General features: G+C 37.9%; 1 non-coding gene across 1 annotated transcript; it reads right to left on the bottom strand.

Annotated features, from left to right (window-relative positions):
* Nucleotides 1-848: 848 nt before the first annotated feature.
* Nucleotides 849-920, bottom strand: TRNAW-CCA (transfer RNA tryptophan (anticodon CCA)). The gene has a single exon. It is a non-coding gene; the product is annotated as a tRNA-Trp (tRNA).
* Nucleotides 921-14,398: the final 13,478 nt, after the last annotated feature.

Genomic DNA, 14,398 nt, shown 5'->3' with positions numbered 1-14,398 from the left:
CTCCAGCTGCCCTCAATATTTCCCAGCATCAGTGTCTTTTCCAATGAGTCAGCTCTTCCAATCAGGTAGCCAAAGTATTGGAGTTTCAGCTTCAGCATCACTCCTTTCAGTGAATATTCAGGGTTGATTTTCTTTAAGATAGACTGGGTTGATCTCCATGCTATCCAAGGGACTCTAAAGAGTCTTCTCCAGCACCACAATTTGAAAGCATCAATTCTTTGGCACTTAACCTTCTTTACGGTATAACTTTCACACCCATACTGGAAAACACATAGCTTTTATTCTACAGACTTCTTTTGTTGTCAAAGTGATGTCTCTGCTTTTGAACACACTGTCTAGGTTTGCCATCACTTTTCTTCCAAGGAACAAGTATTCAGATCCTTTTAATGTACTGTTGGACTTGGCTTGCTGACATTTTGTTGAAGATGTCTGTATCTGTATTCATCATAGATATTGGCCTGTAGTACGCTTTTTGTGTTGTGGTAATGGTCAGCCTCCTAGAATAAATTGGGAGTGTTCCCTAGTTTTTTTGGAATAGTCTGATAAGTATAGCTATTAACTTTTCTTTGGTAGAATGACCCTATCAAATTGTCACATCCTGGACATTCTAGGAATGAGTGAACTACGATGGACTGGAATGGGTGAATTTAACCCAGATGACCATTATATCTACTGATATAATGGAGAAATGAAATAGCCATCATGGTCAACAAGAGGTGAGGTGAAGACGCTCAGATGTGTCCGACTCTTTGTGACCCCATGGACTGTAACTTACCAGGCTTCTCTGTCCATGGGATTTTCCAGGCAAGAGTGCTGGAGTGGATTGCCATTTCCTTCTCCAGGGGATCTTCCCAACCCAGGGATCGAACCCGGGTCTCCCGCATTGGAGGCAGACGCTTTAACCTCTGAGCCACCAGGGAAGCCATGATCAAAAAAAGAGTCCATGGTCAACATAAGAGTCCAAAATGCAGTACTTGGATGCAATCTCAAAAACGACAGAATGATCTCTGTTCATTTCCAAGGCAAACCATTCAAAGCACAGTAATCCAAGCCTATGCCCCAACCAGTAATGCTGAAGAAGCTGAAGTTGAACGGTTCTATGAAGACCTACAAGAACTTTTAGAACTAACTCCCAAAAAAGATGTCCTTTTCATTATAGGGAACTGGAATGCAAAAGTAGGAAGTCAAGAAACACCTGGAGAAACAGGCCTTGGAGGTGTACCGAATGAAGCAGGGCAAAGGCTCATAGAGTTTTGCCAAGAGAATGCACTGGTCATAGTAAACACCCTCTTCCAACAACACAAGAGAAGACTACACATGGACATCCCCAGATGGTTGACACTGAAATCAGGTTGATTATATTCATTGCAGCCAAAGATGGAGAAGCTCTATACAGTCAACGAAAACAAGACCCAGAGCTGACTATGGCTGAGATCATGAATTCTTTATTGCCAAATACAGACTTAAATTGAAGAAAGCAGGGAAAACCACTAGACCATTCAGGTATGACCTAAATCTAACCCCTTATGATTATACAGTGGAAGTAAGAAGTAGATTTAAGGGACTAGATCTGATAGGTAGAGTGCCTGATGAACTATGGATGGAGGTTCGTGACCTTGTACAGGAGACAGGGATCAAGACCATCCTCATGGAAAAGAAATGCAAAAAAGCAAAATGGCTGTCTGGGGAGGCCTTACAAATAGCTGTGAAAAGAAGAGAAGTGAAAAGCAAAGGAGAAAAGGAAAGACATAAGCATCAGAATGCAGAGTTCCAAAGAATACCAAGGAGAAATAAGAAAGCCTTCCTCAGCGATCAATGCAAAGAAATAGAGGAAAACAACAGAATGGGAAAGACTAGAGATCTCTTCAAGAAAATTAGAGATACCAAGGGAACATTTCATGCAAAGATGGGCTTGATTAAGGACAGAAATGGTATGGACATAACAGAAGCAGAAGATATTAAGAAGAGGTGGCAAGAATACACAGAAGAGCTGTACAAAAAAGATATTCATGACCCAGATAACCACGATGGTGTGATCACTCACCTAGAGCCAGACATCCTGGAATGTGAAGTCAAGTGGGCCTTATAAGGGGAGGGAGGTGGGAGGGGGGTTCATGTTTGGGAATGCATGTACACCCGTGGTGGATTCATGTCAATGTATGGCAAAACCAATACAGTATTGCAAAGTAAAAAATAATAATAATAATAATAATAAAAATAATAATAATAAAATTTAAAAAAAAAAGAAAGAAAGCATCACTAGGAACAAAGCTAATGGAGGTGATGGAATTCCAATAGAGCTATTTCAAATCCTGGAAGATGATGCTATGAAAGTGCTGCACTCAATATGCCGGAAATTTTTAAAAAATCAGCTGTGGCCACAGGACTGGAAAAGGTGTTTTCATTTCAATCCCAAAGAAAGGCAATGCAAAACAACGCTCAAAGTACTGCATAATTGCACTCATCTCACACACTAGTAAAGTAATGCTCACAATTCTGCAAGGCAGGCTTCAGCAATATATGAACTGTGAACTTCCAGATGTTCAAGCTGGTTTTAGAAAAGGCAGAGGAACCAGAGATCAAATTGCCAACATCCACTGGATCATCAAAAAAGCAAGAGAGTTATGACCAACCTAGATAGCATATTCAAAAGCAGAGTCATTACTTTGCCAACAAAAGTCCGACTAGTCAAGGCTATGGTTTTTCTAGTGGTCATGCATGGATGTGAGAGTTGGACTATGAAGAAAGCTGAGCGCCAAAGAATTGATGCTCTTGACCTGTGGTGTGGGAGAAGACTTTTGAGAGTCCCTTGGACTGCAAGGAGATCCAACCAGTCCATTCTGAAGGAGATCAGCCCTGGGTGTTCATTGGAAGGACTGATGCTAAAGCTGAAACTCAAATACTTTGGCCACCTCATGCAAAGAGTTGACTCATTGGAAAAGACCCTGATGTTGGGAGAGATTGAGGGCAGGAGGAGAAGGGGTTGACAGAGGATGAGATGGCTGGATGGCATCACCAACTTGATGGATGTGAGTTTGAGTGAACTCCGGGAGTTGGTGATGGACAGGGAGGCCTGGCGTGCTGCGATTCATGGGGCTGCAAAGAGTCGGACACGACTGAGCAACTTAACTGAGTATTATGAATTTCTATATCTCTGTGGCATTGACTTACCAATTTTGCTTATCTTTAAAAAAATAGTTCTTGATTTCATTTATTTTTTGTACTTTTTTCCCTCCTGGCGGATGTGGGGTGGGGGGCTCTGTTTTATTTATTTCCTCTCTGATCTTTATTATTTCCTACCTTCTGCTGACTTCAGGCATTTTTCTTTTTCTAATTGTTTTAGATGATATATTAGGTTGTTTAAGATTTCTCGTTTCTTGAAGTTGCTTTTATATTGCTATAAACTCTTTTATACTGTCTTTGCTGCATCCCATTGAATTCTAAAAGTTGTGTTTTTATATTCATCTAAAGATATTTAGTGATTTCCTCTTTGATTTCTCCATTGATTCTTTTTTTTTTCTTTCAGTATATGTAGTTTAGTTTCCACATACTTGTGTTTTCCCCATTTGTCTTCCCATGATTGATTTCCAGTTTCATACTGTTGTGGTTCAAAAGAATGCTTGATATAATTTCTATCCTGTTAAATTTGCTGAGACTTTTTTTATTGCCTAGCATGTTATCTAGAGAAAGTTCCAGCTACATCTGAAAAGAATGTGTATTCTTCTGGTTTTGGATAGAATGCCCTGTAGATAGCTATCTACATTTTCTGTTTGGATGATCTGCCCATTGATGTAACTGGAATGCTAAAGTCCCCTACTATGACTGTATTACAGTCAATTTATCTCTTTCTGTCTGTTAAAATTTGCTTTATATATGTAGGTGCTCTTATATTAGGTTCATGTATGTTAATAAACATTGTATCCTCTTCATGGAACAACAGACTGGTTTCAAATAGGAAAGGAGTGAGTCAAGGCTGTATATTGTCACCCTGCTTATTTAACTTCTATGCAGAGTACATCATGAGAAACGCTGGACTGGAAGAAACACAAGCTGGAATCAAGATTGCTGGGAGAAATATCAATAAGCTTAGATATGTAGATGACACCACCCTTATGGCAGAAAGTGAAGAGGAACTAAAAAGCCTCTTGAAGAAAGTGAAAGAGGAGAGTGAAAAGGTTGGCTTAAAGCTCAACATTCAGAAAACGAAGATCATGGCATCTGGTCCCATCACTTCATGGCAAATAGATGGGGAAACAGTGGAAACAGTGTCAGACTTTATCTTTTGGGGGCTCCAAAATCACTTCAGATGGTGACTGCAGCCATGAAATTAAGACGCTTACTCCTTGAAAGAAAAGTTATGACCAACCTAGATAGTATATTGAAAAGTAGAGACATTACTTTGCTGACTAAGGTCCGTCTAGTCAAGGCTATGGTTTTTCCAGTAGTCATGTATGGATGTGAGAGTTGGACTGTGAAGAAGACTGAGCGCTGAAGAATTAATGCTTTTGAACTGTGGTGTTGGAGAAGACTCTTGAGAGTCTCTTGGACTGCAAGGAGATCCAACCAGTCCATTCTGAAGGAGATCAGCCCTGGGATTTCTTTGGAAGGAATGATGCTAAAGCTGAGGCTCCAGTACTTTGGCCACCTCATGTGAAGAGTTGACTCATTGGAAAAGATTCTGATGCTGGGAGGGATTGAGGGCAGGAGGAGAAGGGGACGACAGAGGATGAGATGGCTGGATGGCATCACTGACTCGATGGATGTGAGTCTGAATGAACTCCGGGAGTTGGTGATGGACAGGGAGGCCTGGCGTGCTGCAATTCATGGGGTTGCAAAGAGTCAGACACGACTGAGCGACTGAACTGAAGTGAACTGAATGTCTTTTTTGGCTTTTGTTACAGACTTTGTTTTAAAGTTTGTTTTGTCTGATGAATATTGCTACCTCAGCTTTCTTATCATTTCCATTTGCATTAAGTAGATATTTTCATCACCTCACTTTGAATCTGTACCTTCAGCTTTGAAGTGAATCTCTTGTAAACAACATATAGATGGGTTTTATTTGTCGGTTTTTTATTCAGTCAGCCACCCTATGTCTTTTGGATAAATGAAGCATTTTGTCCATTGACATTGAAAGTGATTCCTGATGGCTATATACTTACCACCATTACTTGTTTTCTGCTTGTTTTTGTTTCAATTCTTTTCTTTTCTTTTTTTTTCCTTCTTTTAGTTTCTTCCCTTGTGGTTTGATGGTTTCCTTTAGTATTATGCTTGTATTCCTTTCTCTATAGTTTTTCTTATCTATTTCAGTTTTCTGATTTGCTGTTACCAGGCTGTTCATATAGTTGACTGATAACTGTGTCTACTTAGGTAAAATTGGTAGTCATTTGAGTTCAAACATATTCTAAAAGATCTACATTTTTTTTTACTTCCTGTACCTGTGTCTTTGTCTTATTTTATATCTTCATCTCTTAACTTTTTTTTTTCAATTAAGATAGATGTTACATTTTCATTTAATCTCCATACTATCCTCTTTGAGTGGTTGATTCACATCCTTTACTGTATATATTCCTTTATTAGTGGGATTTTTTTTCCTTTCCTATAAATTATTACATTTTGTTGTAGCCTTTTCTTTTCCACTTAGAGGAAATCTTTCAATATTTCTTTCAGGATTGATTTAATATTGATGAACTCCAGCTTGATTTTTCTTGTCTAAGAAGTTCTTTCTTTCTCCAATTCTGAAAGATAAGCTTGCTGGATAGAATAGCTGAGGTTGTAGGCTTTTCCTTTTTAGCATCATAAATATATCATGCCATTCCCTTCTGACTTGAAAAGTTTCCGCAAAAGTCAGTTTTTAGCCTTACATTACTTTGTATGTGAATCTTAATTTTTCTCGTGCTGCCTTTAGAATTCTCCATCTTTAATTGTGCCATGTTAATTATGATATGTCTTAGCGTGATTCTCTATGGTTTCACCTTGCTCTGGACTCTCTGTGATTCCTGCAGCTGGATATCTAATTCCTTCTTTAGTTTTGAGAAATTTTCAGCCATAATTCACCAGATACATATTTGACTCTTCTCTCTTTCCTCTCCTTCTAAGACCCATAAAATGCAATTGTTTACATGTTTCATGTTGTCTTAGAAGACCCTTAAATTATCATCATTTTTAAAATTTGCTCTTGTTGCTATTGTTCTGATTAGATGTTTTCCATTAGTCTACCCTTCAGATAATTTTGGCCTTCTTCTATATCACCTAGTCTGATGTTAATTTCTTCTATTGTATTTTACATTTTGGTTTCCTTAGGTCTGGTTCTTCTTTATAATTTCTAATTTCTTATTAATATGTTCACCTACTCTTTTCCCTTGTTCAGTTAATATTCTTATTACTAATGCTTTGAATTCTTATATGGTAAATTATTTGTGTTTTCTTGGCTTTTTTTTCTTTTTTCCCTTGTTCTTTTGTTTAGCATCTCATTTTGCTTAACTTTCTCTTTCTCTATGAAATTAAATGAAACACCTATCTATATTGATTTTGGAAGAGTCAAAAGAGTCTCCTTGTATTTTGTGTGTCCCTTTACAGTCTCTGTATGCCCAAGGGTTTTGGTGGGAGACCCTGATCTGAAATGAGCATGATTCAAGTCCCTCCCCAGGGTATAATGGCAGTCATTACCTTGGTGGGAGCCAGAGCTGGAGACAGAGGGGATAAAGCCAGAGCCAGGTGTGAGTCAAAAGTTCTGCACTCAGTGACCAATACTGCCTTATTGAAGGAAGGGACGGATCCCCAGGTGCTGAAGAAAAAGCCTTGAGGGTCAAGTCTGACCTGGTTCCATTCTTCTCAATATGTTATCTGCCCCCTCCCAGAATCAGCACCTTCACCCCATAAAGGAGAAGTGCTAAAGCAAGAGTGGCTGAAAAAGGCACCCAATGTGAGCTGATCACTCATTGGGATGTTCCTGGCATGTCAAAGTTTCAAACCACTCCTCATCTGCTGCCTCTGTGAGAGCCAGTAATGGCTGCCTTTGCCCCTTGCAGATGTAGTACCAGGTCCAAGTCAACTCTGCCCCATCACAACTGTACACTCTCCTTGACAGTGGCATCCTTTGCCCTAGAGGGGAACTGCATCATGAAGTAAGGCAGGCTAGGAGTCATTCATTATATAGCAAAAAATTAATCAGTAAATGTACTGCTATTTCCCCTCAATAACTTTCTGAAAGATGTAACTGAAGATTAAAATGAAGGCTTAAAAATTCTAGGTACAGTATGGCTAAGTGAATGTTTACAAACACTTGATTTTATATTCAATTTTCCATGAACTATTTTTTTAAATGGCATTATATCTCTGATTGGTACATCTATATTATTTGAGAATGAAGAATTCTTTGAAAAGTTATAGTAAGCTAGAAATGCTAAACTTGAATTAAATGCTTATTATATGGTTGACATGGGAAGATGGCGGCAAAGACAAAATCTGATGAAAATGTCAGTCAAAGGATACCTTGTTCATGTTCCAAAATTAGTTTTCATTTCCTAAAATCTTCAATTATTTATGATTACCTTAAGAAACTACCAACTTAACTTCTTAAATCATTTAAAAACTCAATGTTTATCTGAATCGTATATTTTCTATATATTGTCAAAATTTGAAAAAAATCATGAAATGATCTGATTACAATTGCTGAGGAGTTAAACCTAATTTCTCATTATTTTAAATCACACTTGCTTGTTAGTGGCTTCAAAAAATGGTAAAAATTCTTAATGTCCTTTCCTAGTAACATTTAGTATCTAGGTCAAACAGTATGTCACTACCAAACTGGATCCTATAAAACATTTTCTTATTTATGTAAAGCTGAAAAAGAGGAGTATATACAATCTTATAAGAAGGATAAAGCATATCTATGCATAAGATGGATACACAGAAATATTCTGAGAATAAGGGATTCTCTGACAATATTGAAGATGATTCATATTAAAACAATGACTCTAGGACATTCATATATACATTTATATATATTTATTTCATATATACACACATATATACATATATACATGTGTGTATATATGCATATTTATATATGTATAAAAGTTATACATATTTTATATATATATATGACATGATGAAATGCCTTTTATCAGAATAAATAGCTACCCAAGAATAAATATAAACACTAGATAAAATATCAAAGTGAACATAAATGTATAATGAAAATAAGATTAAGATTTTAAAGAGCAATTAAAACAGCCAGAATCTGAAGGACCAAGACACCAGAAAGAAGCAAAGTGTAGAGAAACACTAAAGATTCAGGGTACAAAGCAGAGATTTAATTTTTACTTTTTTATGTTAGATGCTGTTTTTATACCAAAAAGTAGCATAATAGATGTACTTAACACAGCTATTAGGAAGGTTTAAAAAATGTCTTTGGAAAGGGCTATTGAGAATAACACTTTTTTATGGAATGCCTTTTAAGAATTTTTAAAGAACTGATTATTTCTTTATATTGTATAAAGAAAATTTGATATGACATCTACTCATTAGCAAAATAATTTTGGTAATTAGAAAATTCACTGTCTTAAATCGGGGGAAAATCTTATGTCAGTATATCATTTTAATTTTTATCTTTAGGGAAAATCTGAATACTAATATCCAACACATACTAATACAAAATTCTGACATTTTTAGTTTTCTTACAATTGTATCAATTTGATGATGCAAAAAATCTGGGATGCTGTTTCTTGAGTATTATTCCTAAATCTAAGTTGCACTGATTTATTTGAATTTTTGTTCTACTATGTAATAGATCAGTATATTTATAGATTAACATATTCACATAGAAAATATATGAGCTACATTTATATGCATTTTTCTCTAAAGAGTTGTCCCTTTAAAAGATCATTCCCCCAAGATTTATAAGTGCAGAGAAGAAATAAATTGTTGCAATACAGAGAACTACTAATGCACTTTTCCAAAGCTAAATGACTTTTCATACAAGAGAGACTATAATATATAAAACAATAATATAAAATTCTAAAGATATGCTATACATATTAAGATATATCTAAAAAGAAATTTTGCTGTTAATTATATGTCACCTTTTCTAGAATAAGTACAAAGGTCAAATTCTGAAGTCCATGGAATCCATTAAATACAGACAAAGATGGTAAGATGATCTACAGTGAAACTGTGATGATAATGACTAATTGTCCTCTCCAGCCTCATATAGGCTTCTGAGTTTCTCAAGGAATTTAAGAGGGGTTATTTATTTTTAAAAAAGTTAGTACAACTTCCTTGTGTGATGAAGACAAAGCATTACTGAGCTAACACCATAAAAAGAAAGATAATCAGGAAGCTTGTGAAAAAGTGCTCAAGCTCAAATCAAGATTCCACTTTTCTCACTGAAGAAAGTAGAGAATAGAGATATTTCATCGTACTATGGAGTTTCCTTCTTCTGTGTGTTCGGAACAAACATTTAACCTAGGTTCTACCTGCAGTATCACTACTATAGAACTGGGTTCCAAAAGAGCAAGGATCACCTGAGGCCACATCTATTCAAAGAGGTCATCTTTCTGAGTCATCAGCCTAGAGGTTCCTTGGAGTCTAACAGGAGAGCACAGAAGAATGCCTGCTCACTTTAACAAAGACAATGTGCTGAATGAGTCAGAGAAGAGAGATATCAGAAAGTATTTAAATTCATTAGACATTACCAACAATTCAAAAGGTACTTCAAGTGATCATGATCCCTTTCTGAATACAAGAGGATGGTATGGGCAGGATAAAGAGAAATGATACTATCAGTGCTAGGTTAAGGAGGGAGGGCACAGCGCTTCTGTCGCTACATTGGCAAAATAATGCTTTTCACCTTGCCCAGGTCTGTGAGATAAGCAGCAGCAGCACCCTGGCTATCTACTTATACTGAGGAGATGGGAAATTACAGCTTGAGCATAGTGGCAAGCCATGAGAATGTGCTTTCCATATCTCCAACTAAGAAAAAAAAAAAAAAAGCGTTTGTAAAAGGAGCCCCAGCTACTGCACTCTGAAATCTATTGCCATATTTGTGTCAAGATCATCCTTGCCCTGGGCTGTTCCCCGAAGGCAGTAAGCACAGAAGGAATACTATTGCCAACCCAAACCTAAGAGATTTGAAACTACCATGATCGCTAACTTTGGCTTGAGGTACCCCTTTAATCTTCCTTAAAATTCATGGCAGTTTCCATCCAACTTCACTTTCCTTCTCATTCATCCTATTAGCTATGCATCCTAGTCTGATTGGACACGCATTCCAGTCTTGACCATTACCATTCCCATTTTCTCTCATAGACATTTCTCTCAAAAGTTCTTGTATCTGTAGTTCCATTTTGTTGTCTTCTTCTTAGGTTATCTATAATAATGTACACAAGTGAAGTCAATATCTTAATCAGTTCAGTTCAGTTCAGTTCGATTGCTCAGTCGTGTCCGACTCTTTGTGACCCCATGAATTGCAGCACGCCAGGCCTCCCTGTCCATCACCATCTCCCGGAGTTCACTCAGACTCACGTCCATCGAGTCCGTGATGCCATCCAGCCATCTCATCCTCTGTCGCCCCTTCTCCTCCTGCCCCAAATCCCTCCCAGCATCAGAGTCTTTTCCAATGAGTCAACTCTTCCCATGAGGTAGCCAAAGTACTGGAGCTTCAGCTTTAGCATCATTCCTTCCAAATAAATCCCAGGGCTGATCTCCTTCAGAATGGACTGGTTGGATCTCCTTGCAGTCCAAGAGACTCTCAAGAGTCTTCTCCAACACCACAGTTCAAAAGCATCAATTCTTCAGCGCTCAGCCTTCTTCACAGTCCAACTCTCACATCCATACATGACTACTGGAAAAACCATAGCCTTGACTAGATGGACCTTAGTCAGCAAAGTAATGTCTCTACTTTTCAATATACTATCTAGGTTGGTCATAACTTTTCTTTCAAGGAGTAAGCGTCTTTTAATTTCATGGCTGCAGTCACCATCTGCAGTGATTTTGAGGCCAAAAAGATAAAGTCTGACACTGTTTCCACTGTTTCCCCATCTATTTCCCATGAAGTGATGGGACCAGATGCCATGATCTTCGTTTTCTGAATGTTGAGCTTTAAGCCAACTTTTTCACTCTCCTGTTTCACTTTCATCAAGAGGCTTTTTAGTTCCTCTTCACTTTCTGCCATAAGGGTGGTGTCATCTGCATATCAAAGGTTACTGATATTTCTCCAAGAATATCTTAATAGATTATACTTTTATACATGGTTGGTGATATATCTTCAGTCTCTGAGCTCTACCAATTGGCAAATGCAGTTATAGTCACTCACATATATAATGTTCATTGCTTCAACTCCTATAGCTACTGGAAATTTAACTTTTTTAACAAAGCCCTAAATATATGTGTGCCTGTGTTAACAAATCAGAACTTATTTCAGTTCTGATGTATTCAGTTTCTGATATATTTTTGGGGTATTTCAGTAACCCAAATAGTGTTGACAGGGATACAGGGGAGCATTTCAAATGTTAAAGTCCAGTTCTATCTCCTTTACTGTCACCACCATTAAAATGCATGATACTCAAATTTGATTAAAGTGGCACTTATACCATTACCACTACCACTATGGCTGCAGCTAATAAAGCTGGAAATTATTCTCTTCAAAAATTAAGGAGAGTGACTTCAAGGTATAAACCCCAAATAATTGAAAGCAGAGATTCAAACAGATATTTTTATACCCATGTTCATAACAGCATTACACACAATAGTTTAAAGATAGATACAACCAAAGTTTTCATCAACAGATGACCTGATAAAATGTGGCACATACATTCATGGAACATTTTTCAGTTTTAAAGAGGAGGCAAATCCTGACATATTCTATAATATAGATAAAGCCTGAAGACAGTATGCAAGTAAAATAACCCAGTCACTTATAAAATACCTAGAGTAGTCAATTCAGAGAAATAGAACATAGAACAGCAGTTTCCAGGGGTTGAGGAAAAGGGAGAATGAAAGATTAGAGGTTATTGTTACAGAGTTTCAGTTGGAGAAAATGAAAAAGTTCTAGAGAAGGATGGTGATGATATTTGCACAATATTGTGAATATACTTAATGCCACAGAATTATCCACTTAAACACACGAATATGGTAAAATTTATATTATGTATATTTCACCAAAGGGCTTCCTTGGTGGCTCAGTAGCAAAGAATCCACCTGCCAATGCAAAAGATACACGTTCATTCCCTGGGATCTGAAGATCGCCTGGAGAAGGAAATGGCAACCCACCCCAGTATTTATGCCTGGAAAATTCATGGACAGGGGAGCCTGGCTGACTATAGTACATGAGGTTACAAGAGTCAGACAAGACTTAGGAATGAAACAATAACAGCATATTTCACTACAATAAAAGACAGAAAGAACAGGCTTTCTGTGTTATGCTCAAATTTTTAAGAAGGGGGTCTGCTTGAAATCCAAGTTATTTTGGTGGGTAGTGAGTGGCATAGCTCTGGTTGGCCTGAGATGAAAATTTACCAAGCAGGTTATGACAGTCTTGTAGAAAAGCACAGCTACTGCAGAGCAACTTTCTTTTCCAGGCTCCAGGATCTCAATCACTGCTGTAGCACAGGCTTGGAAAGATCTTCCATGCTCCTAAGAATTACAGTTCTTTCAATTCACTATTTTATACTAGGGTAGCTGAGTCATGAAAAGACTAGTATAGTCACTTTATTGTACGTACAAATATCAGTTCAGTTCAGTTCAGTCACTCAGTTGTGTCCGACTCTTTGCAACCCATGAATCGCAGCACACCAGGCCTCCCTGTCCATCACCAACATCCGGAGTTTACTCAAACTCATGTCCATCGAGTCGGTGATGCCATCCAGCCATCTCATCCTCTGTCGTCCCCTTCTCCTCCTGACCCCAATCCCTCCCAGCATCACGGTCTTTTGCAATGAGTCAATTCTTCACATGAGGTAGACAAAGTATTGGAGTTTCAGCTTTAGCATCAGTCCTTCCAATGAACACCAGGACTGATCTCATTTAGGGTGGACTGGTTGGATCTCCTTGAAGTCCAAGGGACTCTCAAAAGTCTTCTCCTACACCACAGTTCAAAAACATCAATTCTTCGGCACTCAGGTTTCTTCATAATCCAACTCTCATATCCATACATGACCACTGGAAAAATCATAGCCTTGTCTAGATGGACCTTTGTTAGCAAAGTAATGTCTCTGCTTTTGAATATGCTATCTAGGTTGGTCATAACTCTCCTTCCAAGGAGAAAGTGTCTTTTAATTTCATGGCTGCAATCATCATCTGCAGTGATTTTGGAGCCCCCAAAAATAAATTCTGACACTGTTTCCACTGTCTCCCCATCTATTTGCCATGAAGTGATGGGACCGGATGCCATGATCTTCGTTTTCTGAATGTTGAGCTTTAAGCCAACTTTTTCACTCTCTGCATTCACTTTTATCAACAGAATTTTAGTTCCTCTTCACTTTCTGCCATAAGGGTGGTGTCATCTGCATATCTGAGATTGTTGATGTTTCTCCCAGCAATCTTGATTCCAGCTTGTGCTTCTTCCAACCCAGTGTTTCTCATGATATATTCTACATATAGTTAAATAAGCAGGGTGACAATATACAGGCTTGATGTACTCCTTTTCCTATTTGGAACCACTCTGTTGTTCCATGTCCAGATCTAACTGTTGCTTCCTGACCTGCATATAGGTTTCTCAAGAGGCAGGTCAGGTGGTCTGGTATTCCCATTTCTTTCATAATTTTCCAGTTTACTGTGATCCACATAGTCAAAGGCTTTGGCATACTCAATAAAGCAGAAATAGATGTTTTTCTGGAACTCTCCTGCTTTTCTCATGATCCAGCGGATGTTGGCAATTTGATCTCTGGTTCCTCTGTCTTTTCTAAAACCAGCTTGAACATCTGGAAATTCACGGTTCATGTATTGCTGAAGCCTGGCTTGGAGAATTTTGAGCATTAATTTATTAGTATGTGAGATGATTTCGATTGTGCAGTAGTTTGAACATTCTTTGCCATTGCCTTTCCTTGGGACTGAAATGAAAACTGACCTTTTCCAGTCCTGTGGCTACTGCTGAGTTTTCCAAATTTGCTGGCATATTGAGTGCACTTTCACAGCATCATCTTCCAGGATTTGAAATAGCTCAACTGAAATTCCATCACCTCCACTAGCTTTGTTCGTAGTGATGCTTTCTAGGGCCCACTTGACTTCACATTCCAGGATATATGGCTCTAGGTGAGTGATCACACCATTGTGATTATCTGGGTCATGGAGCTCTTTTTGTACAGCTCTTCTGTGTATTCTTGCCACCTCTTCTTAATATCTTCTGCTTCTGTCAGGTCCATACAATTTCTGTCCATTATTGAGCCCATCTTTGCATGAA

Source organism: Capricornis sumatraensis, chromosome 5 (genome assembly GCF_032405125.1).
Source record: "Capricornis sumatraensis isolate serow.1 chromosome 5, serow.2, whole genome shotgun sequence".
Classification (NCBI taxonomy): Eukaryota; Metazoa; Chordata; class Mammalia; order Artiodactyla; family Bovidae; genus Capricornis; species Capricornis sumatraensis.
This window is presented reverse-complemented; position numbering and strand designations above follow the sequence as displayed.